Here is a 16,191-nt window from a genome sequence, read left to right as displayed (position 1 = left end):
TTTCTTTCTTTCTTTCTTTCTTTCTTTCTTTCTTCCTTCCTTCCTTCCTTCCTTTCCTTCCTTCCCTTCCCTTCCCTCCCTCCTTTCCTCCCTCCTTCCCTCCCTCCCTTCTTCCCTCCCTCCCTTCCTTTCTTTCTTTCCTTCTTCCTTTTTCATTCATTCTTTTTCTTTCAGTCATGGGGCTTGAACTCTGGGCCTGGGCGCTGTCCCTCAGCTCTTCAGCTCAAGGCAAGCGCTCTGCCACTTGAGCCACAGCACCACTTCTGGTTTTCTGGTGGTTTATTGGAGATAAGAGTTTCACAGATGTTCCCAACAGGGCTGGCTTTGAACCGCAGTCCTCTGATCACAGCCTTCTGAGTAGCTAGGATGACATGTGAGAGCCACCAGCGCCTGGCTATTGTGCTTTTCTTTTACAACAATTCAGCTTAAAAGTTATGCTCAACCCTGTAAGGAACAAAATACCTGACTGGTGTAATGTATGAAAGCCGCTGCCAGCTGACCCAGTGAGTGTCAAGAGCCTCCCAGGACAAGTCAGGTTGCCCATGTCCCGAATAGATCGATTATCCCATTTCCCATGAGCATTCTGCATGGAGCTCGATCGCAGAGGGGCTGAGCAGGACCCACGGCCCCTGTGGTACCTGCTGTGCCAGGGCCTGTGCCTGCTGGGAGGCCATCCTGCCTGCCTCCCAGAGGCCTCTGGGAGGAAGCCAGAGCAGCTCTCCCCCCCCCCCAAGACTGTCCAGCTGGGTTACTTACTGTCTGTCATACAGAAGCCACAATCCAGCTACCTCTCTCTGGTTGGAGGCTATATTTGTTCAGGTCTGAAATGTAAATTATTTGCATACATATTTTATATCTGTAATATGGTATCTTGGATAAATGACAGTGTGTTATATTTTAATTGAAGCCATTTTTCCTGCTAAGTGGTCCAGAAAGTACTGTTGTCTCTCGGATTTGTTGGAATGTTATAAAAGAATGCTTGCTGTGTTTTTGTGTTTTCTTTTTTAAAAAAAATGCATGCTGCTTCAGGAGAGAGAGGCTGGATCCTGCGGAGCCCGGGCTGGGCTGCGGTGAGGCTCGGCCTGCCCTTGGCCTGTGTGTGCTCCCTGGCACCCTGCCTAGGCAGTACAGCTAAGAACAGGAAACCCCAAGCGGGTAGAGTTCCAGGGAGGCGAGGTAGCATCTATAGTCCCTGTGTCCGCCAGTGCTCTGTTACCATGCACAAGCACCTGGCAGGAGTCAGCTTCAAGTGGGTGCAGCCTCGCTGTGGTAATGTGTCTAAGACAACGGTCCACAGTGGGGCCACTGCTTTGAGACCTGTGGCAGAGGGAGATGATGACCTCATGATGAAATGTAGTGAGAAGCACAGGGGAGTGCACAGGGCCAGGACCTCATCGAGGAGCAACCTCTTGACCCAGCTTTCTCCCACTAGGTCCTCTTAAAGATTCCACCACAGCTGGCAGGGCCACAAGGCCGGGGACCCAGGCTTTGACCCGCGGAGTGTGGCAGACCCTCCCATCCATCACATCAGGAATCCCGGTTGGCTGGGGCCTCTCAGGTCATGTATAGCCAGCTGAAGGTTGGCAGTCTAAGGAGCTGTGTTCGTACGCCAGACCTGTCTCTCAGCTGGGGGAACCAGCACTGGTGGCATCACAGTCTCAGCCTCTGGCAAACCGCATCAGAAACTGGAAGATGATGGGCATAGGCTGCAGTTGGCTTGGTTAGTATTTGAAAACGAACGTTCGCTTCATCGTTGTTTCCTCCTATGGTTTAAAATATCACCCCATCCAGGACAGGGCAGCTGCCTTTTGGATCTGTCAGTGAGGTTGTATCTAGCCCTTTGCTGACTGGAGGGAGAGCTGGGGAGGTTCGTGTGAAGATGTTCGTTGTTGGTAAGGATCCGGGTGGAAGTTGTGTGAGGCCACCCCTCCTCCTTTCCTTCTTGGGGAATCCTCTGGGCTGTGAGTTCTTTTCTGCAGCTCCCGGCACTGGTCCTGGGCTGCGACATCAGCTTAGGGCTCGGACACGTGAGATCCAGCATGGAATGTTCTGACGATGTCCAGCATTGGACCCGTCATCACGGGCCAGATCTCAGGAGCAGCGGGGATCTGAGCACACAGCCTCAGCCACAGCGGCTCTTGGTAAAGACAGAACAAGACAACTGCTACGGGGCTGGCCCAGGGAGTCCCGGAGGCCTGACCAAGGCAGGATGGGGTGTCAGGGGGGGAGGACGGTGTCCACAAGCCTGTGTGCTGGCCATCGACACAGAGTCTCGACCGGAGACACTGGCTGCTGGCATCGGTGCGGCTTAGCTGCCCCTGGGTGCTGTACTCACAAGGGCAGTGGGTTCTAGGCAGCTGGAATGAATGAATCTCAGTGCACGGATTCAAGGCAGGGCGAGGCAGGCTGTGGAACGGTGGTTGTGATGGGGAGAGGAGGAGCCTCCTAGGAGCTCAGAGACGGTCGGGTTTCCCACAGTGCTGGTCCACAGTCCAGCCTAGTTAAGGCTGAGGCTCGGCGGAGGTGGAGACAGGGCGGGTTGGGTGCTGCCTCCCAGCATGTGTCCCCCCATACCCCGACATCTTCCTGAGTCTCTGCTCCTACAGCCCAAGATGCTCCCTCATTCACACAGCTGCCCTCCATGGGGGCCTGCCCGCCAGGTACTCTTCCGGGAACACCTCCGAGCCCCTGGCAGGTCCCTGCAGAAGTGGCTTCCCTTGGGACAGGAACTCTCCCCCGCCCGCCCCCCCCCCCAGCATCTTCCAACTGTCCTCTCCTCTCTCAGCAGAACCCTGAAATCTGTTCATTTGCCAAAATTTATAGAGCACCGCAGAAGAGCAGCCATTCTTCTTAAGGTTTCTGACACCCACAGTCCAGAATCACAGTTACTCAGTCCTTCCGTGATCTCTTCCCCGTCACGCTCATCACGCGCCACTTTCCGTCTTTGGCTTTCTTGGACGCGTGGGCATAAATACATCATTTTGGAGTCGGCATTGCCTAATTCATTTTTGAGATTCTGGGGCAGAGTGCTTGAATTCACATTCCCATCCCACCCCAAAAGAAGATAGGAGAACACAGGGAAACAAGGCTCCTGGGTAGGAAGGGGGCTGGGGTTCATCGGAGAGAGCGTTGGCCCTGTCCTGACCACTGGGAGGTGAGTCCTCCTCACCATGTTTCCAGCGTGGTTTCAGGAGGAAGATGGTTTGTCTTACTGAGGTGATTCAGATGCTTGAAGAGGGGAGGTTTTATGGGTATGGATCGGTAATTATTTCTTGGTCAAAGGACAACTGAAGGTAGGCACCAGTGGCTTACGCCTGTCATCCTAGTTACTCAGGAGGCTGAGATCTGTGGATCGAGGTTCCAAGCCAACTCCGGCAGGAAAGGCTGTGAGACTCTTATCTCCAATAAGCCACGAGAAAACCAGAAGTGGCGCTGTGGCTCAAGTGGCAGAGCGCTCGCCTTGGGCTAAAGAGGTGAGGGACAGCGCCCAGGCCCGTTAAAACCCCACGACTGACTAAAAAAAAAAAAAAATAGGACAACTGAAGTGTACAGAAAAGATAGCTAGTTATTTCACCTCCTTCCTGCAGACGGCTGGGAAAACCCAGGAGTTGTTTATGTAACAGAAACCTGTGCTGGCATGCGCAGGGTGGGAGATACTGTGTCCTCGGAGACAGGTTCTCCCTGTGTGTCTGCCTCCAAACAATCTCTGTTTAAAAAATGCAGTTAAAATGGGATAATATATATATATATAAATATTGTATATATAATATTTGTACATATAATGTATATTATGTATGTACATATATATGTATGTGTATATATATGTATGTGTGTGTGTGTGTATATATATATATATATATATATATATATATATATATATATGCCAGAGACTTGAACGCAGGGACCTATACACTATTTCTCAGCTTTTGTACTCAAGGCAAGTGCTGGTTAATTAGAGAGAAGAAGGTCATAGACTTTTCTGCCTAGGCTGGCTTTGGACTGTGATCTTCATATCTCAGCCTCTTGAGTAGCTATAGGTGTGAGCCACTGAGCAGTCTGGCTATATATTTTTTATTTTAGGAGAAAATCATATTTTGTGTACAGATTTTACTGAGAAAAAATCAATACACAAGTATTGTAGTTGGGCGCAGGTGGCTCATGCTTTAGTTCTCAGGAGACTGAGATGGGAGAGACTGAGGTCTGAGGCTAGCCCAATCTGTGAGATCTCTTCTCAGAGTGTTACACAGGGAGGCTTAGATTTGGAAGACTCTGGTTCCAGGCTGGCCAAGGCAGAAATCATGAGACCTTCTGGTGGGTGAGATGGGAGGCTGTGAGAACGAGGTCTGGGGAGAATTCCGATCCGCCTTGTTGATGGAGACACATTTGCACTGAGGTGTCTCCACCAGCCCTGGTGAGAATGCCAGCCTCACTGCCCATATGCCTTCTGTACTCTTAATTTTTTAAGTCCTGGCCAACTTGAAAGGAAAACATTCCTTTTGCTGAACTGTTTGATTCATAATTCATTTGATTGTCAAAAGGATGAATTTGCATAAGTGCATTAGTCATTCGCGTTACTTATAGTGAAGTGAATTGTCTGTTCACTTCCCATCATTCTGAGTCAGAGATTGTGCTTTATTTTGTCTCAGTGGAAGCCATTGAACGATTTTAAGGAGCGCAGCTTGGTAAAGGCGGGTGTTTATTTGGGAATGTTTATTGGGAAGTTTTAACCCTGTGCCTTCTCTTTCTGATTCATTGATTCATACGCAGAGTCTCAGCTCTCTGAAGTTTGGAGAGACTGGTTTTGTCTAACTGCCAGTCATGGATGAATGAATTAACTAGGCTTCAGTGGGATAAGACTGAGGTGATTCTTGCTGGCTATAATATGAAGCAACCACGTATGTTCCTCTGTCAGCTCTGAATGTGGACACAGCCCTGGGAGACAGGTCCTCTGTGCACGGTTCCCAAAGCTCACTGCGGCATGGCTTGTCAGCACCCTGCTTGGTAGCCATGTTGACAGCCAGATGGGAAGCGCTGGGATGGGCCGGGGCGGCCTGCAGCAGGACTTTCTGTGTGATCACAGGCACAATATTATCTCTAGGGAGGGTGCTGTGCCCCCTCTGCTTAGAGGGGGCAGTCTCTGGGGGTTGCCATCCCTGAGAGATCATACTATCATTCCCTGGACAAAGATTGCCTTGATCTCATATAGCAAGAAGGTTTAAAATAGGTATACATTTTAGAATTGTTCCAGTGAATGAATCTTGAAAAACATGGTGACTTTATTTAATAGCGATGCATTTATCTTCTAAAACTCTCCAAGGCAGTTGATGTCAAGTGTTCTTACCAGAAGACTTTATAAAGCACAAGACACTAAGTGTCCATCTCTCTCACTACATCTTCTGACACAAAGCAGTTCATCGTCAGCTGACCAGTTTATACCCACAGGGCAGCCAGCTAGGCCAGGAAGTACCCCTTGTTTAAAAGGATCATCAGGACCTGTGGTGTATTCCAAGGACCATATTTTCTTAAATATGGTGAACGTAACACACACACACACCAGGGTCTCTGACACACACACACACACACCCGGGGTCTCTGACACACACACACACACACACACACGGGGTCTCTGACACACACACACACACACACCCGGGGTCTCTGTGATGAGATCAAGTTGAGAAAACATTTAGTAACCTTGGCTTCAAGTGAGTTAACGATGCCAAGGATGCTTTGCATGCCTGGCTCATTTTAGAACAATGTGACTAATCTTCTTTTATGGTTCTGAGAACAATTCTCAAAAAGGAATTCCAAAAATATTGTGAACAGTGGCAGCGTTATTAGCATTGGCCTCGTGCCACCCCCAGGTGACTCCCGCATCGGAGATGAGGCTCACTGGAAAGTGTAGACTCCGTCAGCCTGGAGGGAACACCAGCTCCACGGGGTACACACGGCTTTCCCATGGGAGATAAACACTACCAATGGCCTGCTGACACTGCACTGAGAACCACCCAGGAAAAGTCAAACTGGAACCCAACAGCACAGAACCATTTTCTCTAAGAAATATAACTCAGCCTTCAGACTTAAAAGATTTGCCCTAACATTTTATCCAAAGGATTACAACAGCAGACACAACAAGACACTTGCACAAACATGTTCATTGCTGCACTGTTTCCCATCGCCAAGTGATGGAAAGAGCCTAGATGTCTACAGAGAGTGGATAAAGACAATATGACAATATCTATATGAGTATGTAATTTACATTATAGCTATAATTTATATCATATCTGTAATTTACATATTATTGTACACACGTAGGACTTTTTTTTACTCATCTATCAGGAAGAATGGTAATATGTCATTTTCAGGGAACAGGATGGAGCTAGAAAACATTCTGTTAAGTGAAGTAAGTCAGGCCCAGACAGACAAAGGGTGCTGTTGTGCTCTCATATTTGGAAGTTAGATCTAAATTTTAAGTATGTATGTAAACATATGTAAGGTTATATGCATATTGAGTAGACAAGGGGTGACCCAATGCTGGAACTGTTTTGAACAACTAACTTGCAGCTTCACAAAATGAAAGCCAAGAGGCTGAAACATGTGAGGGGGTTGCCGAACAGAGAGAGGCAAGGTGGGCAGAGACACTCACACGTTCAGTGTACAGATGTGAACCTGGAACGGGGGGCTGGCAGGGCCGGGGAGGCATCGGAGAGTGATGAAAGGGGGATGCTGGTTGAGATGCATCGTACTCATAAACCGATTTGTTGAATTGAAACCCTTTTGTGCAACTACTTAAGGATTAAAAATAAGGCAGATTTGCCACTGTAAGGAGGAAAGCATCCTGTGTACCAAGGCATTCACATGGGGCATGCTAGTGCTCAGGTCCCTTTCCCTCTTTCTGGAAACCAGGACAATCTCCTACAATGGCACATGTAACTTTTCTTCCTTCGGGTAAATGTCCTAGGAAGAAAAATGTTTTTCTTTGCAGGAGAAAAGAATTAGTAACTAACTAACATGTTGATGTGTTTCATGGGGTTTAAAATAACGATGTTCATGACTGTCCACTTGTGCTGAGGCCTCCAGGGGCTGTGAGCAGCAAGCCTTTCTTGGAGCATTCATTTTTGCCCTGAGTGCACAAATTTTCTCCAAATGATTTTTCTTCCGACAACCATGGAATGCTGATCTGTTTGTTTTCGACTTGCATTGTGGCCATAGCATAAGCATGTTTCAGAAGTCTCTCTGAAGTGTCAGTAATGGATGTGGAGAATCGAAGCTCAGTACACACCCTGTCTTCAGCTGTCTGGGACTTCATTTACATCTCCTGATCAGCTGATCGTCTGCCAAAAGCAGAAAGCAATCTTCGTCTGCTGGTTAATTTATGACACTGCCAATTCGTCGATTCCAAACAACTTGTAGGAAAACTGCTCCTTCTCATTTGTTCCCTCATCAGAACCACAGAAAGAACTCTTTCTTGATCCTTTAGAAATGACAGATAGGGGCTCTGGGAACCAGAAGGGAATCTACTGTTGTATTTTCTTGGCGGCTGGCTTTTGATGTATTCCTTTGTTTATGTGAATTATGGCCCACCCACATCCACAGAGGGGACATGTCTTCTGATTGATCGCACTTGCTTTTCTTTACCAAAAAAAACACAAAGAAATGGCAGTCGCTGAAGGACAAGAGGACGTCTTGGCTGTGCTCAGATGTAGGAATGGAGGAGACAGAAAGCCTGGGCTCAGCGAAGAAGGCTGGATGTTCATGAGACTGGCCCTGGAGCTCAGGGAGAAGACAATGGCGTCTTCTCCAACATCCGGCTTAGTTGTCGTTGCCTTCTCTTGAATTAGCCTCCATTTCCCAGATGCCCATGAGATTTTTGTTGAACAGATAACTTCCAAACTCCCACTCTGTGCAAAGACTCCGTGAGCCTAGAAACGTGGCTCCTGTTTTCTTTCTTATAGGGCTGCAGGTCTGCCTCCAGCTAGAACAGAGATGTGTGACGGGGGCCTAAACCAAACTCTGTTTGGTTTAGGTCAACCTTTTTCTTAAGTTGAAAACAGAATTACATTTATAATAGCTAGAGGAAAAATAATATGAGTATTCTGTGTCTTTAGCAGCGAATTCTACTGTCTTAAAATAAGTTAATTTCTTCTGATGCTTCTCTGAGTATCTGGCATCGCACCAGCTGCTCCGAGACACCTTAATAGCAAAGAGGAAATGAGAAGATGTGGACCATTGTGCCTTCTCTCCTCCACCCGCCTCTTTATCTGTGGTTACCGCATCTTCCTTGTTATCCATTTCCTCCCTGCCCTTCCCTCTTTCTCTGCCTTTCCTTTTCTCTCTCTGTGTTCTCTCTCTCACATACATACACATAGGCACAGTCATACATACACCACACACACACACACACACACACACACACACACACACACACACACACACACACATCTCTGTAGAAATACACCATCCAGAGCCAAGCCCTCTCCACCTTTTAGTGTTCTGCTCAAGGACACCCATTTCACTGTCCAATCACACCTTACCCAGGGCTCTCTGTGTTGCAGCCTGGGCTGTTTGAGCCCTACGGGGTAAGGGTTGGCAAACCACAGCCTCAGGCTAAGTGAGCCATCATTTCATCTTATAAATCACAAGCAGATACTGTCATTTTCTAGTCACGGTCTGTGCCTGGGGCTCCTGCGGCTGATGGCAGCAGCGGAGAACTCCACGTGTCCCACAGAGCTAAAGCTTATAGGCCGAAGATTGGAGAGCTGTGCCCTGGAGCAATCGCATTAACTTCCACACACCTCCGGGGGCTGCGGGGGGGGCACCACTTCTGGAAGGTGGCATCGTGGTGGGTATGCAGCTTTCCCACACTGCCCACCGCCCATCCCACCTGCCCACGCGGACTTGCGAGAGAGCGGATGCTGGGCTTCTGAGACCAGTCCCCTGGCCTCAGTTCATTTTTACCAGATCCTATCTAGTGAAATAACAGATTTGGAAAGAAGGAAGGTTGGGGCTCTGGGGCCCCCTTTCCACAGTCTCCTCCACGCCGTTCACATTTACTTCCTCAACAGGGAGTAGCATTTGTCCTGCCCTGACCACTTGTGATTATAGAATGAGAAGAAATTCTCCCCATGCCCATGCATGTTCTGACCCACTCTCACACCTGTACACACACACATTCACACACACAGCTCTCACACCTACGCATGCATACTCCCATGCACACATCCACACTCACGCACATCCATAGACACACACTCACACAGGTGCACATGCATACAGCTCACAGTCACACATACACACGCTAAGCATCTCAGAACACATGCTGGTGCTCACAGCTACCATCAGGGAGGAGAGCGTTTCCAGGATTCCATGCTGGCAGCCCTGCTTGTCAGGACACGGGGGAGCAGAGCAACCCCCCTGCCCTGTCCCCCCACGGTCTCAGCAGGCCAGGGCGTGGGAGAGCCTCTGAGAGGCAGGCAGGTAGGGGTGCCTGCCCTGCCTGGTGGGGCCGACGCTGGTCAGCAGACCACAGGAGCCACGAACTGCCAGCCCCAGGGATGGGGAGGGAGGGGTAACGCGGCCCCCTCAGTCGCCGTCTGTGGGCCCTGTCCCAGGCTCTGAGCATCAGGCTCAGAGCCACCCCGCTGGGCCGATGTGGGAGAGGAGACAAACCCTGGCAAGGGGGAGACGGCCCCGCGGGCGCCGTAGAAACAGGGCCCACTTAGCCCCGCAACTGGCCGATGATCACAGCACCCCTGGGCCCTGCAGACAGGAGACCAGTGGGAAGCTCCTGGCTTCCTGTGCCGAGCTCCCGTGGCCAGGCGTGTAGGAATCCGAGGGAAGTGGGCTGTGGTCGTCCTAACAGCTGCCGGGGCCAGGGTGGGCGCAGGACGGAGGCCCAGCATGAGAGTGGAGGCGGCCACCGTCTAATCCCAGGCCACGGCTGGGTGGCCGCCTCCCCTTCCTTCGGTGGGACCAGGCCTCGTTGCTTAAGCCCAATCAGATCACATAGGCAAGGCTCCTTCTGCTGGGAGAAAGGGAGCACAGGCTCACAGAATGGGGCAGGTGCTACAGTCCAGATCCTGCTCCCTAAAGACCGTGGGCCGCTTCCCTGTACCTTCCAGGCCCGTCCCTGTGCCAAGGGTGTGAAGACCCTGGGGAACTTGAGGCTGTGGGCGTCCTAACAGCCAAGGGTGTGAAGTCCCTGGGGAACTTGAGGCTGTGGGTGTCCCTGTGCCAAGGGTGTGAAGACCCTGGGGAACTTGAGGCTGTGGGTGTCCTAACAGCCAAGGGTGTGAAGACCCTGGGGAACTTGAGGCTGTGGGCATCCTAACAGCTGTCTGTCTCCCGTTCTCCCCTTTTCTGTCATTCCATTCCCGAGTCTTCCCCAGGGGCGTAGGTAAGTCGTGCAGACCCTTCCCCTTCTGTGCTGAAGCCCGGCACTGGGCAGCGGACGGTGCATGAGGATTCCGGCATGCTTACCCTGCCAAGCCCAGCGCCGGTGCCCGGCCCCTTTCTGTGACATGGAAGTTTGCAGGTGACAGAGGGCACAGCATGTTATCTTTCAGAGTCCCACAAAGATCCTCTGCCTGTGGTGACCAGAGGTTAGAAACGACCTAATGGATGAGCTGTGAAGAAATAGCACGACTCAAAATCGCTAATGTGTTGGCCGTGTGCATGTGCCCACTTTGCTGTCTAAAGTTATCGACACGCAATCCCGTGAGACCCCACCATCACCTCCTCCCCCTCCTATTCTTCACACCCAATCCCTTGAAAGACAAAGGCGAGGAATGGAAACCGCATAGACACGAAGACTTGCTAGGTTCACAGTGGCTGCAGGACAGGCTCACAGGTGCCTAATTGAATCTCATCAGTGTCATGCCTGTTGGGCAGACCCAAGGCCTTAGTGAACAATTCTGAGGCCATGGACACAAAAACACTTTTTTCAGAGATCTGGTTTTAATGTGTATGCTCTGACAACACAAAGGATCCCACCTCCCAGGGTATAAAGCATTGTTATATACAACGTATAATGCATCGCTCAGGCTATTGCTGTCATTCTCATTCTCAATAAAAATATTCGACAAAAGATTGACTGAATATTCTGTGATTTTAATTTTCCAGTGCCTAGATGCAAGGTGATCGATCTCGTCATCTGTTGTGTTAGACAGGGTGCCAGCAGTCACAGCTTTATATACAGTGCTCCCGTCAGAATCACCAGCTAATATGGACTCACGATGTTCTGAAGGCTACTCAGAGTCTGCAAAGCACAGGCTTTGAGTTACAGCGGTATATAATTTCCCTTCTTACTGGCAAGAAATAGTCTCTTACTTTATTCAACAAGTATTTGTTAATCGCCTGCCTTGAGCCAAAGGAAAACACAGCGACCCGGGGGTCTAGAGTCTAACCACCAAGACAGACATTAAATCGTTGCCAACATTCACCTGAAATGACCGTGTGTCAGGGGCCCTAAGGAGGGTGTGGGTTTCTGTGTGGACTGTGGCTGAGGGGCTCGGCCCAGGCTGGGCCCAAAGACCTCTCCCCAGCACCACTTTCCCTGCATGGCCTCCTTCCCTTGGTTCTGGGAGATCAGGAGTGGATTCTGCACCGTGCCTCGTGATGATTCCATTCTCATTTTCAGGGAACTTCACATGGCAGTACATAAACATAAAAAACAAATCATTGTGGGAAATTCTGTTCTGACACTTACCACCTTTTGTGACAAAAGGGTGTGATCACATGCGATCCCAGAATGAGTAGCTAAGGAGCAGCACTTCGAGGGTCGGGAGAGCCATCCGGGTCTTTAAACGCAGGCTGCTCACATGGAGTACAATGCTAATGGACAGAAATGTCGGTGGTTTTCCTGTACAAGGCCATCTCACCAAAAGAGCAGGAAGTGAACGAGGATAGCAAGCATTTTGCATTGTCAGTGGAGTGGCTCCTTCCCACAAAGATGATACTAACCATGATCACACCCACCTCTTCTGACCCCAATGCTGGGGGACTGGTTTTGTCCAGTTCCTGCAGAAGAATGCAGTAGAGCCTTGGAAGGAAATAGGCAAGAGCTATCAGTGGTTCATTTAAAAGTCTGTGCAGGCTTAGCTACTACTTCCTTCCACACTGGAGGACTGGTGCAGCATTAATTGCTGGATGATCAAGGACATTGATCCCCCTGTTAGAACCCTGAGGGTGGGCTATTGTAGGATTGATACAAACTACATGGTGGTAACTCAAATGTCTAGTCATTGTTCAACAGTAGTATGGCCTCATCCATAGATGAGAGTAACTGTAAAAGTTTTGCCCTGGAATGACTTTTCTGAGATAATACTGACTCCCAGCTTCTATAACTGGGGAATCAGAGAGGCGAGGTGATTTGTCCATCTTTGACTAGGTGTTAACCATGAAAGTGGTAGGGTAGGGCCTTAGGCCACCCCAATGTCAGCCTTGTTGTGTGGTACCCGTTTCTCCGTACTTCCCTGCTCTGGTGAGCACATAGGACATGCACAGGTGAATTCTTTGCTAGATCTCCATTCCTGACCCTTTGGAAGAGAGCCTTCCTGTGCTGCCTGCTCATGACACTTGCTTAGTCTGCAGGGGTTGGTCGCTAAACGTCTGGAGCCATGGGTTTTTCAGAGAACCAGATTGGGCTGCAGGTCCATTCTGCCATCACAGACCATGGAATTGAGTGTGAACAGAACAGCCTGTCTCTGCTGGCCTCATGAGTTCCATCCTGCCGTCACGGACCGTGGAACTGTGTGAACAGAATGGCCTCTCAGCTGACCTCATGTTGTCAGTGTGCCCAGGGCTTTGTACACAAGGGTTTTGTGGTGCTTAGGGGAGTGGGCACAGTGTGCTAGCTTTTCACTAAGGTCAGATGAGCAGGTGCACATAGTGTGTGGAACACACAGCATCCCGTGGGGGTGAGCCCTGGCCGGGCCGGAGCGCATCTGACTGCACACCAGCTACCCGAGGGTCATCAAGGCAGGGCAGCAAGCTAAGGCCACCGTGCCCTTTTCCCTTCCCCCCACCCCCAGCTCCTTGGTGTTCGATGTCACCTGGGAGATCGGGGAAGCTGCTGAGAAACTTTAGGTGGGAAGCTTCCAGCCCAGAGGCTGGGGTGCAGAGTGCCTCCTGTAGCCCAGACTGGATCCCATAGCTGGAGTCCATTGCTGGTTAGACAGTGCTGGACAGAGGGCCCCGGCAGCCCGTCTCCTGGGTGAGCTTTGAGTAAAAGGAAGTGCTAAGAAGAGCGCAGGAGTTTCCTGTCCTCACAGACAGCAGCCTGCGTCCACCTCTCAGCCTCCGTGGTTGAGACCTGTTGCTTTGAGTGCTTTCTAAAGAAACAGGCATCTAAAGGACGAGGTCTTTAAACACCACGAGCCACAGAGCCAGAGCAGCGTCAGGTACACTGCGAGAGGGAAATTCAGTCTCATCTAGAGAAGATGTGTTTTGTCATGGAAGCTTCTGGTTGAATGAGCAGAGGAGTTTCACAAATACACCAGGAAAGAATCACATTTTCTGTCTCTTTCCTTCTCCCTTTCCGTTCCTCTGGCCTCTCTGGCTTCCTCCTCCTCTGTTCCCCTCCAGGAAAGTTCCATTTCCAGGATTTCCTGTTCGAAGTCTCCCACGGAAGACACTGGACAGAGAGAGCTGGTGTGGCTGTCCTGTGCCAACGGTACCCAGGCACCCTGTTCTGGCAGCACACTCCATATGCATGTCTCCGCTGAGCAGAGGACCCCAATATCTCTTCATTTACCCAGTCTTGTAGGGCTGTTCATTAAGCACCTTCTGGTGCCAGGTGCACCCAGGGCCTAATGTCCTCCACACTCTCATCCTGAGAATAAACGACACACCTCAGCTCCCAGTGAGTGCCTGGACCCCTTTTGAGGGTACCAAGGCTTTCTGGTGACACTGATGAAGTGTAAGCCTCCATTTCCTGAGGGAACTCGGGGAGCGGGGACTTCACCCCCGGAAGCCTGGCTAGCTTTTGATCCCTTGCCGAGGGCTGCACGTGTCAGAGGTGGGGCGTGGAGCAAAAAGGCAGGAAGGGAGCCTGGGCCGCTGGAAGCCTCCGTGCCCAGTGCGGACTGCGTGTCCGTCAGGAGCCAGGCCCGCCGTGGCGTGCCCACGAACCTGCTGCTGGGCTCCGACGTTCATGGCAGGGCCCGTGAGTCTTGTGCCTGGGCACCGCGGAGGGGAGAGGTTGGGTAGCCCAGGAGTCTGCCCACGCTCCCCGCCTGTGTCTGTCGGTGATTCCCACTCTTTCCTGCTGTCCTCTCCACGCCCGTGACCTTTGCTTGTGGATGGAGGGGATTCTACTGAATCCCATGCTACTGCTGAACGCCACTCCACTCAGAGATGGCCGTGGAGTAAGAATGCCACTTAACCCAGGGCGTGCCCACTTCTAAGCTGTCGGCTGGCCGGACTTCATTTGGGTTTAGTTTTAGTTCATATTTAGTTTTATTTTATCCCCTTCCTCCTGTTTGGCTTCTTTCTCTTTACTTCTGGACTACTCAGATTTAATTCCTTACTAAGTGTCCACTGGGACCCTAGTAAAGGTTTACTAATAAAGCTTCAAGAGAAGCCAACGGTCCTGATTTCAGAGAGAAGCCTACAGACCCAGTGAGGGGATTTCTACTAGTCAGCGTGTGAGCCCGCCTCACCCGCCTCACAGCGAGGGAGATGTTTCAAGGCAAACAGATCTTCCCTGGCCTCTCAGGTTCTGTAAACACAGTTGTCGGTGGACTTGGTGGGAAGACGGGTCATGCCCAGGTTCAGACATCACATTGACTGACAACTGGGTCCTGAAGGTCATCCACGGCCCATCCTGTGACCTCGCGTAGATGACGTCCGTTCTTTTCCTTGTGTGTCCCTTGGCTGGGCTTCCTTGGCGTGGGGAGGACAGGGCAGGATGCGGCAGCGCCCTGCGGGTCTGGGCGGCACGCTCTGGCTTCAGTGTGCCTTCTCTGCCCGGTGGCTTCCCTGCTCATATTCTCTTTCCACCGTTGATCTAGGTCACAAGTGCTCCAGAGAGGCGCACACTGGACTCCAGTCAGCCCCCACTGTGCCATGGATGAACAGGAAGAGGTTTTCACAGATTATTGCCAGAAAAATGCCTCTGCCAGCATCGGTGTTTATAGAAAGCGGTTTTGCTTCCCTATAACACAGCAGTGTTTATTAAACATGCAACAGAGAATGTATGTTTAATATTTAAAGTCTTCGTGCCCCGAGTCTTAAGTGGTGTTAAGTTGTGTTTTGTCAGAGGGGAATTTGGGCGAGGGTGGGTTCAAGCGCCCAGCCTGGAACAAAGGCGGTTGCTGGGGAGGCCACTGGGTTCTGCTCCTTCTCTTCCCTCCTCTGCAGAGAGTGGCGTCTCGTCTCCCACTCAGGGAAATGAGCATCTGCTGTGTACATGGAAAGTGATCCAAGGAAAACAACACAGGAGGCCACGCTGCATGTGAAATCATCTTGAATTATCCACTGAAGTGGATTGCATAATGAACCCTTGCAGGAATGAGCCCTGTGATTGCAGCTAGACTGTGTGTGTGTGTATATGTGCAAGTATGTGTGTGCATTATGCACGCTTGCATATGTTGCATGCGCATGTGTGAGTACCTCTGTGTGTTCTCCCTCCTTAGCAGAGGAAGATTCTTTCAGGAGCTACTTGAGCACATAGGTGACTCGGGAAGGTGGCCTGGTCTGTGCTGTTGGTTGGAGTTCAGAAGGGCAGCCTCCTGGTGGTCTCCACATGGAGGGGGGAGCAGGGAGAGTGCTGGGAGCCCCTGCAGGCTCTGTGGAGCTCTGCCACTCTCTCATAAACACAGGTAGGCAGACACCAGTAGCACCCAAGGAAGAGACAGAAGATCCCGAGGCTCTCCATCCCTCAGGGGCCTGGGGCACCATTGGCTGGGCGTGACTGCCAGCGTGGTAGTTTTGGAAGCTCGCCCTGGGTGCAGCTGCAGTCCCGGTAAGGAGCTAAGCCCCAGGCCCTGGCTGTGTCCAGCCACCCCCCGCCCACTCTTCTCTGATGGGCCATGGCCCTCATTCATGTCCACACTTATCTGTGCCAGCGACCGGGTCGAATGCCACTCAGCGTGGCCTTCAAGACCCTGCACTCGAGGATCTTATGCCTCCACCTGCTTGTTCAGTGTGAATGCTGGGTTCTGTTGCCTCCTGGAATCTGTCAGAGACCCG

Source organism: Dipodomys ordii, unplaced genomic scaffold, assembly GCF_000151885.1.
Source record: "Dipodomys ordii isolate 6190 unplaced genomic scaffold, Dord_2.0 Scaffold101, whole genome shotgun sequence".
NCBI lineage: Eukaryota > Metazoa > Chordata > Mammalia > Rodentia > Heteromyidae > Dipodomys > Dipodomys ordii.
Note: the sequence above shows the minus strand (reverse complement) of the source record.